Source organism: Rana temporaria, chromosome 4, assembly GCF_905171775.1.
Source record: "Rana temporaria chromosome 4, aRanTem1.1, whole genome shotgun sequence".
NCBI classification, from domain to species: domain Eukaryota; kingdom Metazoa; phylum Chordata; class Amphibia; order Anura; family Ranidae; genus Rana; species Rana temporaria.
In genome coordinates, this window is record NC_053492.1 from 251,394,480 (window position 1) to 251,405,122 (window position 10,643).

A 10,643-nucleotide genomic window follows, 5' to 3' on the forward strand; every position below is an offset into this window, starting at 1 on the left:
TTCTCTTTTCACTGTCTAGTCATGGGTTGGGGGAGGGACAAGACTTATGTTACACAATGGCAGCAGTGAAAAATCAGGTCATCTGCCATACAGGGCTGTGCTATGTGAAAGAGCTGTATAAATTTAAGAATTGGATGGATAGTACGGTTAGGAGATACGGTTTACGGTTTAGGAGATATTCCCCTCGCAATGAGCCGGTGAATGCAGCGGCACATTCGCACAGGGGATTTTCGGCTTAAAGCACAGCAGCCGCCGGACCTTGCCAGGAAAGAAGTCTCCCGCGCACATTCCACTCACAGAGCTGGAGTCGCGATACCCGCAAAACACACCGTGGCGAAATGTCAGCTGCCTCAGCATGGACCAGGAGGGACACCGACGCTTCGTTCTAAGGTAAGTATTTGATAATGAGCTAGTATACGGTGCATACTACTGAAGCTCATTATGCCTTTTCCTTTACAGGTGTAAAGAAAAAAAAGTCAGCGGGTTTACTACCGCTTTAAATCTTTTGCCAGCTTTAGGCTTGCTAACAGGGCCACCATCAGGGGGGTACAGCCGATACAACTGTAAGGGGCCCCAGGGCCCCGCCCAGGCCAGAAGAAGGCAGGATGGGTGAAGGGGAGCTGTGTTGTGCACAATCTCACAGCCAGCTTCTGCTGCTCTTTGTGTCATTGAGCTCAGACATCGATGTCTTTACTGCCACCTTTGGCTGCTATGTGCATGTTCACTCCTCGTGAGAGCTGCCTGTACTGTGCTCCTCTGTGTCAGCAACATGACAGCTTTGTGAAAATTTGCTGGGTCCAGGTTTTCGAAGATTTTCTTTACAAGTAGGGGCTATGAAGGTAAGGGAGGGGGGCTGTTTGTGTAGATGGAGGGGCCAGAAACGTGCGTGTTTACAGATTTGTGTATGTGCAGGGCTGACATATTTACACAGGTGGGGGGCTGACATATACAGGTGTGAGAGAGACTGGCATATATACAGGAGGGGGGCTGACATATATAGGTGTGTGTGTGGGGGGGGCTGACATATATACAGGTGTGAGGGGGCTGGCATATATACAGGATTGAGGGGAGTTGACATATATACAGGATTGAAGGGGGGCTGGTTGGATTCAGTTGGATGGCCCGTGGGCAAGCCCTGGGAAATGTTGGGTGGTCAGGCTTGGGGGCAGGCCTAAAGCTGTGTAAGGGACCCAAACATTTCTGATGGCTGCCCTGCTCGCTAATACAAATCAGGCTTAATTTTCACATTATTAATTTGAAAGGTGATGCATATTAAGTGAATCATTAAAGGGAGCAAAGAAAGGCAAAAAGTCTGACACCACTGTTGTATACAATGGGCCGGATTCAGGTAGATCGGCGCATTTTTAGGCGGGCGTAGAGCATCTCATATGCGCTACGCCGACGTAAAGCAGAGAGGCAAGCACCCAATTTACAATGCAAATGCTCCCAACGTAACGTAAAATCGTTGGCGTAAGCCCGCGTAAGCCCGCCTAATTCAAAGTAGGTGGAAGGTGGGCCTGATCCATTTAAATGAACCGTGACCCCATGCAAATGATTGGCCGAACTAACGGCGCATGCGCCATTCCGTGGACGCTTCCCAGTGCGCATGCTCAGAATCACGTTGGAACGAGCACCTAAGATACGTCGAATCACTGAACGTAACCTACGCCCAGCCCTATTCACGTAGTACTACGTAAACTACGTAAAATACGACGGCTGTTCCGTCGTCCATACCTTTGCATGGGATGCGCCTCCTATACAGGTCATTCTCAAAAAATTAGCATATTGTGATAAAGTTCATTATTTTCTGTAATGTACTGATAAACATTAGACTTTCATATATTTTAGATTCATTACACACAACTGAAGTAGTTCAAGCCTTTTATTGTTTTAATATTGATGATTTTGGCATACAGCTCATGAAAACCCAAAATTCCTATCTCAAAAAATTAGCATATTTCATCCAACCAATAAAAGAAAAGTGTTTTTAATAAAAAAAAAGTCAACCTTCAAATAATTATGTTCAGTTATGCACTCAATACTTGGTCGGGAATCCTTTTGCAGAAATGACTGCTTCAATGCGGCGTGGCATGGAGGCAATCAGCCTGTGGCACTGCTGAGGTGTTATGGAGGCCCAGGATGCTTCGGTAGCGGCCTTAAGCTCATCCAGAGTGTTGGGTCTTGCGTCTCTCAACTTTCTCTTCCCAATATCCCACAGATTCTCTATGGGGTTCAGGTCAGGAGAGTTGGCAGGCCAATTGAGCACAGTAATACCATGGTCAGTAAACCATTTACCAGTGGTTTTGGCACTGTGAGCAGGTGCCAGGTCGTGCTAAAAAATGAAATCTTCATCTTCATAAAGCTTTTCAGCAGATGGAAGCATGAAGTGCTCCAAAATCTCCTGATAGCTAGCTGCATTCACCCTGCCCTTGATAAAACACAGTGGACCAACACCAGCAGCTGACATGGCACCCCAGACCATCACTGACTGTGGGTACTTGACACTGGACTTCAGGCATTTTGGCATTTCCCTCTCCCCAGTCTTCCTCCAGACTCTGGCACCTTGATTACCGAATGACATGCAAAATTTGCTTTCATCCGAAAAAAGTACTTTGGACCACTGAGCAACAGTCCAGTGTTGCATCTCTGTAGCCCAGGTCAGGCGCTTCTGCCGCTGTTTCTGGTTCAAAAGTGGCTTTACCTGGGGAATGCGGCACCTGTAGCCCATTTCCTGCACACGCCTGTACACGGTGGCTCTGGATGTTTCTACTCCAGACTCAGTCCACTGCTTCCGCAGGTCCCCCAAGGTCTGGAATCGGTCCTTCTCCACAATCTTCTTCAGGGTCCGGTCACCTCTTCTCGTTGTGCAGCGTTTTCTGCCACACTTTTTCCTTCCCACAGACTTCCCACTGAGGTGCCTTGATACAGCACTCTGGGAACAGCCTATTCGTTCAGAAATGTATTTCTGTGTCTTACTCTCTTGCTTGAGGATGTCAATGATGGCCTTCTGGACAGCAGTCAGGTCGGCAGTCTTACCCATGATTGCGGTTTGGAGTAATGAACCAGGCTGGGAGTTTTTAAAAGCCTCAGGAATCTTTTGCAGGTGTTTAGAGTTAATTAGTTGATTCAGATGATTAGGTTAAGAGCTTGTTTAGAGAACCTTTTCATGATATGCTAATTTTTTGAGATAGGAATTTTGGGTTTTCATGAGCTGTATGCCAAAATCATCATTATTAAAACAATAAAAGGCTTGAACTACTTCAGTTGTGTGTAATGAATCTAAAATATATGAAAGTCTAATGTTTATCAGTACATTACAGAAAATAATGAACTTTATCACAATATGCTAATTTTTTGAGAATGACCTGTATGTGGAATAACTTTACGCCGGACGTATGCCTTACGTAAACGGTGTATATTATGCGCCGGGCGCAACTACATTCATGAATCGCTGTATCTCCCTCATTTGCATATTTGCAATGAGGTGGCCAGCATAAATATGCCCCCAAGATACGCCAGCGTAGGAAAGTTAAGTCGGTCGGAGGAAGCCTATTTTCAGGCGTATCTAGTTCTATGGGCACGGCGCATAGATACGACGGCGCACATTTACACTTACGCGGCATATCTGTAGATACGTCGGCGTAAGTGTTACGTGAATCCAGGCCAATATTTTTAAGATGAATGTGCAACTATCAGGTAAAGCAAACTGAGGAAAGTTTTTATCCCCTTAGAAGTTACCACTTTGGTTTGTATCTGCAGAGCAGTGAAATCTCACTGTTACGTTATAAATAACACCATTTATTAAAGTCACAATTTAAAATGAAATTTGTTATGTATGAGGATAACTAAAACCCGATCAGTTCACACTCTCCACTGTTTGCCTGGGGAGATGGGGAGGTAAATAGATTGCTAGAAAGCAACCTGTGACTACAGCTTAAATTACATTTTACCAAGTGAGTTGAATGACTTTTTAATTATAGCACTGATATCCACATGCTGTCACCACTGCCTGATACAGCGGAGAATGATTTGATTTTTAACTTTGATGCACAAAGGGGAAATGAAAAGTACAGCTTTTTTCTTAGAATTGTAATTTTCCGCTTCCTTGCGAGGGAGGACCCTAATCTTCAAAGCTGTACAGTAGATTATGTTTTTTTTTTTTTGTGATTTAGAAAAATGTTCAGAAATGCAGGACTTTCCGACTATACTGTGTTTCCTTGATTGTGATTAAACAGAAGCTTGTGTAACATAAAAGATTGTCAAAATATTTTTTCATTAGTAGGTATGCTGTTTTAGTGGGAGATTGTTTTTAAGTAAGAAATATAGCATTTTGTTTCTGACAGGGCTAGGAACAAAAAACAAGCAAACTGATTAGCAGGTTAAAATTCCCATACCCCTGAAGCAAAAAGATCTCTCTGTAACATTCACAGAGACGGCTCTTTCCTTCTGGGAAAGGCCATTAGCATAGAGCCCATCAAAGGCCACCAACCCTGCAGCCAGGCACTGTTTTAAACGGCTAATACCCTAAGGAAGTCACCAGATAACACATGTAGCTTGGCATCCATACAACACATCATCACACTAGCAAGTAAGCGCCCTGTCTCCTGGTGTCTTTCTGAGGGCACTAGTCCTTTGAGAACGTACTTGGCTGTGATGAACCACTGTGACATTTGTGAACTTTGGTTACTCACACTTGTTCCTATACTTGATGCCTGCTTGGAACTTCTCTGTATTCCACATAAGCTTTCAGTGCTTCAGTTGTGTCTCCTGAATACTCTAGTGTTCCTGTGATCCCAGTCAGGGGCGGACAGACCATTCGGGCACTGTCCGAGGACCCCACACCACTAGGGGACCCCATCAGGGTTGCCAGTCTCAGTAAAACCAGGGACAGTATGTAAAAATCAGTGTTTTTTTACATTTGTCCCTGAAATGTCCCTTACCGACATCCTTTTGGTCTACAAATCCCAAGATTATAGCTGCCCTGCCTCTCCAGTACCTTCTCAGTGTGTGTGTGTATGTATACTGTATGTGTGGATATATGTATACTGTGTGTGTATACTGTGTGTATACTGTGTGGCCCCATAATCTCCTATTGCCTGGGGGCCCCATAATCTCCTATTGCCCGGGGGCCCTATAATCTCCTATTGTCCTCTGGGCCCCATGAGTTGTCAGTCTGCCCCTGATCCCAGCACCCTAGTGCTGCTATAAACTCTCCTTTGGCCTTCTGTTCCAAGCACACATATACTCCCAGAAACAATCCTGTGTTTCTGTGATCCCAGCACCCCTGTGCTCCAATAGATTATTCTTTGATCCCCATGCCTCAGTACTCCTAGAGACTCTCCTTTTTTCATGTGATCTGAGAAACTCAGTGCTCCCAGTTACTCTCACTTGTGTTCCTGGGACTCCTGCTCTGCTGTGCTCACAGAGTCTCTCCTGTGTACCTATTATGGGAGCCTATTATGCTCCCAGTGACTCTCCAGCTTTCATGTGATTCCTGCACCCCCAGTTCTTCCAACAACTCTCTTGTATTCCTGTGATCATTGCACTCCAGTGCTTCCATGAGTCTAACTTGTGTTCCTGTGACTCTAGCCCCTCTGTGTTCTTATAAGCTCTCTCCTAAGTACCCATGCTTCTTATTCTTTAGTTGCCTGTTAGGCCCCATACACACGACTGGATCTGTCCGCTGGGATTTAACCCGAGGATCAGTTCCAGCAGATAGATCCGGTCGTGTGTAGGGCCTAGCGGACATTTTCAAGCGGACATTTGTCCAGCCGACGGTTTTCCAGTGGATAAAAATTTCTTAGCATGCTAAGAAATCTATCCGCTGGAAACCTGTCCCTCGGACTTATCCGGTCATCTGTACAGACTCACCGGATAAGTCCGTCTGATCCCCATCCCTCGCATGCATCAAAATGATTCGACGCATGCGTGGAAGTATTTACCTTTCAGGGTCGCGCACGTCATTGCAGACCGTTTTCATCGGATATCCGCCCGTGTGTACAGGGCCTTAGGGTTGAGTCAGATGTATACAATCTGGGAGTTGTTCTGCAGTAAAGCCCATCACCCCTTGCAGGGTACTATAACACATATCAGGTGGCTCCTTGGATACTGTTCCTCAGGTGAATGTGCAGACATTCCTAGTTATAAACTTACTAAAACTGGAGAGTTCAAAATCTGCTTGTTCTGCTTCATCTTGTTCAATTAATCTTTGACCAAAAAAAACTGGAATCTGATTGGCTATCATGCACAGCTGCACCAGATTTTTAATTCTCTAGTTTTAGTAAATTAACTCTCAGGCCCCGTACACACGACCGAGTTTCTCGGCAGAATTCAGCCAGAAACTTGATCGGAGCTGGATTCTGCCGAGAAACTCGGTCGTGTGTACACTTTTCAGCGAGGAAGCCGACGAGTAACTCGTCGGGCCGAATAGAGAACATGTTCTCTATTTCCTCATTGTTCAATGAGGAAAGTCGGCCCGCCGAGATCCTCGGCGGCTTCAACACTGAACTCGACGAGGAACTCGATGTGTTTGGCACGTCGAGTTCCTCGGACGTGTGTACGGGGCCTTCGAGTTTTGTTTCTCTTGAGTCCCTGGGATATTCTGTCCTATACTGTTACATCGTATCTCTACCCATGTTGTCACTTTCATTTTTCCACAGGTTTCTGCCAATTCTTAACCCTAGCATACATTGTCTGCTTTGTGACCCCCGGGGGACTTGTTAGTGTCCCTTCTGAGGCCTGTACCTCCACACATACCAGTTACATTTTCTAAATACCTGGTTAATCTAATCCTAGTGAATATGGACTCCCATCTGTGACACTTTCCCAGAATTTCCCCTTGCCCCCAGTACCACATTGTCTTTATCCAAAGCTTTGTTGTTGGCTGGTCCTTTATCCTTAGGCCTTGTACTCACGACCGGATCTGTGCGCTGAAAACTGTCTGCCGGACAGTTTCCGGCGTACAAGGCTGATTTTTGTTTGGTTCCGCTGGCTTGTACACACCAGCGGACCAAATTACCGTCGTACCGGAAAGCGTGCACGTAAACTACGTACGACGTCACTATAAAGGGGAAGACCAAACTTAATGGCGCCGCCCTCTGTTCCTCTTTTGCTAGTTACGGGTTTGCTCGTGTTAGTGAAGGTTTGGTTAGAGCTGATTCGCGCTTCTCGGTCTCCAGGCTTTGACAGCGTGTATTCATGGGTTCAGTGCGTGTGCTTGCGTTAACGTAGTTGTCATTCGGCTATAGGCTAGCAGGTTGTTTCTGCTTTTGCAGTTGCATCCTGTGCGCTCGTATCTGTTTGTCACGCGTTTGTCGCAGGTAGTGCTGGATTTGCGAGTGCTTTCTGTTTGAGTGTGTTCTTGACTGACCAGCCGGCCGGTTTGAAGCCATGATGGAGCAGCAGCGTCAATTTTCGCGAGTTGGTGCTGTTTATGGGATGGCTGCTGGATATGTTCATTTTTCCAGTACTTTGGCCAGAAACAGGGGGCGGAGGCGTTTCTGGACCAAGAATTGGTTGCGCCAGCGTGACCAGTTCTCACATATGCCTCTGCTTAGGGAACTCCAGGAGAATAATCCTAATGACTTTAGGAATTTTCTCCGCATGACGGACCCCGTATTCAACAGTCTGCTGGAACTTCTGTCCCCCTATATCACGAGGCAGGACACTGTGATGCGCCAAGCCATCACGGCCGAGCAGAGGCTTATTGCCACGTTGCGGTACCTGGCGACTGGGAGGAGCCTGCAGGACCTCAAGTTCTCGACAGGCATCTCTCCGCAGGCGCTTGGGGTCATCATACCGGACACGTGTGCTGCCATCATTAAAGTTCTGCATGAGGAGTATATTAAGGTAAGTTTCCTGGCTGTAATAATGTGGCCAACTAACTTTATTTTTAATTTCCCAGATATGCTGTGTGTTTAACTAACGTTCCCTTTTCTCCCTATGCATGTTGATATAAGCTTTACATGTTTTATTCTTGACCTACCTGCATATTTGTCCCTTACCCAATATTAACCTGTCTAGCATGCTATCCTAGGGACAAACCCACCTTTCCATTTTTTAAAACTCTAATTTTTGGTTTTTGTGTCCCCCCCCCCTTCAAACTTTTTTAGTCCCCATCAGAGGGCTGTGGAGTCTCTTAATTAAGTGGCCCTATATATTTCATTCCCCAAATTCTCCATGCACATTTTTCAAATGCAATTTTAATACTGTGAATTTTCACAAGGATGCTTGTAGGATGTTTTTGTGCCAAAGTACTAAATCTCTTTTTTTGTTTGTCCCCACAGCTACCCTCCACACCACAGGAATGGCAGTCTGTGGCTTCCCAATTTGCCCAGCGGTGGGATTTTCCAAACTGCGGTGGAGCAATAGATGGGAAACACGTCCGCATTGTGCCCCCACCCCACTCGGGGTCCTACTATTATAATTACAAGGGTTATCATAGTATTGTGTTGATGGCGGTGGTGTCGGCACAGTATGAGTTTCTATATGTGGACGTGGGGAAGAATGGCCGGATGTCTGATGGGGGAGTGTTCGCACGGACTGATTTCTATGATCGTCTCCAAGCTGGTGGTCTGGCATTGCCACCAGATGAAGAGAATGTGGAAGGACTTCCGTTTGTGTTCCTAGCGGACGAGGCTTTCGGGCTTGGTCCTCACCTCATGCGGCCTTTTCCCCAGAGGACCCTCACCTCAGAGAGGAGTGTGTTTAATTTTCGGTTGGCCAGGGCTCGGAGGGTAGTCGAGAATGCCTTTGGGATACTCACCAACCGGTTCCGCCTGTTCAGGACATCGATACATTTGGCGGAATATAAATTGGACACCGTTGTATTTGCCTGCTGCATTTTGCACAACTTTTTACGCAGGCACTCCCAGACGTACCTACCCGACATCGGTTCTGAGGCAAGACTACCCTCAGATCCCCTTCCCGGGCTGGACACTGGTCGCGCTGGCTTGGCCCCCCAATCAGCTCGTGAGGTACGCGACAAATATGTTGAGTACTTCATGGGTCGGGGGGCCATTGCTATGCCAGATCATATTTCTTTCTAATTCGGCCCCCAAAGAAAGGAATATTCTCACAAATAATAAATAATTAGACCATTGGACTTTATACAGTTGTTTGTCATTAATGCTTTTTCTCTTTTTATCTGTCTTCCTGGTTCTCTAACTAACTTCTGCCATTTTACTGCATAATTGATTTCTCCACTTTTAGTAATTAACCACATTTTGCACAGTATTCACTCATCTACAAACAGGGTATTGAGTCTAGAAATAAGAAGCAACTCCATTATAAAATTTGTAGGTCAACTTTTTTAATTTTTGCTTGTTCATGACCCCAAAAATTAGTTTATATTTTTTTCATTACTCCCTGCTTTTGTACTTAGGAGTCTACAATAATTTTTTTTTTTTTTTTTTTTTTTCAGGTAATTCAACAAAAAATAGTATGACAGTTTTGTTTATCAAATATAGTTTGATTTATTGTTTACATATATATATATATATATATAGAATATTTTTGGTGGGGTGTTTACCGCCTTTGTATTTTTTCTTCTCGGCATATTTTTTATGCCCAAAAACCTATAATTTTTTTTTTTTTTTTTTTTTTTTTTAATTTTTTGGTGTGTTTTTAAATACGAATATTTGTTGTGGAGATTTAGGAGTCAAATCTCGACTTCACTAAATTCAGTGATTAGAGAGATTTATAATTCTATATATATATATATTGAATTTTTATCGGTGTTTATTCTTTATGGTCTAAACTTTATAGTAGCCAAAAATGTACAACATGGTCAAAAAGTAAAAAAATAAAAATATAAAAATATAAAAATTCACAACAGCAGTCAGTCATGGTGTGCTTTCACACTGGAACACGCCAAAATTTGAAGATACACACATTCAGTGCAAACTCGCCAAATGTCATTGGTTCAACAGACAAATGGCCACATGTGCTATCTGACATCATGGGTGATCAATGTCTGTGTTTTGTGGGAGCAAACCCTTCCTCTCAACTACTTGAAGATGGAGGAGGGGGTTGGACCCACAAAGCACAGACACTAGATATTCTGTGATGGCAGATAGCACATGTTGGCACACTGTGTGTGTATCTTCAAATTTTGGCGTATTCATTATTAAAACAGTAAAAATGTTTGTGGGGGCGGGGGATGGGCGGGGGGTGTTTCAGTTTTTGACACGGCCCATCATGTCAATAATATTTTTGAAATTAGATTCGATGACCATCATTCTTTGCCGCATATTGTCCATTTCCGTGCTGCATTCCAAAAGGACATTTGTTACATTCTGTTCCATGACAACCATCCTTTCACGCATATTGTGCATTTCAGTGCTGCACTCCATTACCTGTTGAATAATTATAGCAGCACTTGCACGTGAAAATATTGACACACCATCCTCCTCCCCTAAAAACAAAAAAAATGGTCATTTACAAAATTATTTTTGGATGAGGCCTATCTACATATGTTTTTTTTTATCAAGCTAGGGTGACACTGACCTGATGGGCTTCTCCTTTCCACCTCTTCGACATCTTCTATCACTCCTCCTTCTTCCACCACCTCCCCATCATCTTCTATCACTCCTCCTTCTTCCACCACTTCCCCATCATCTTCGACTCCTCCTTCATCCATCAAT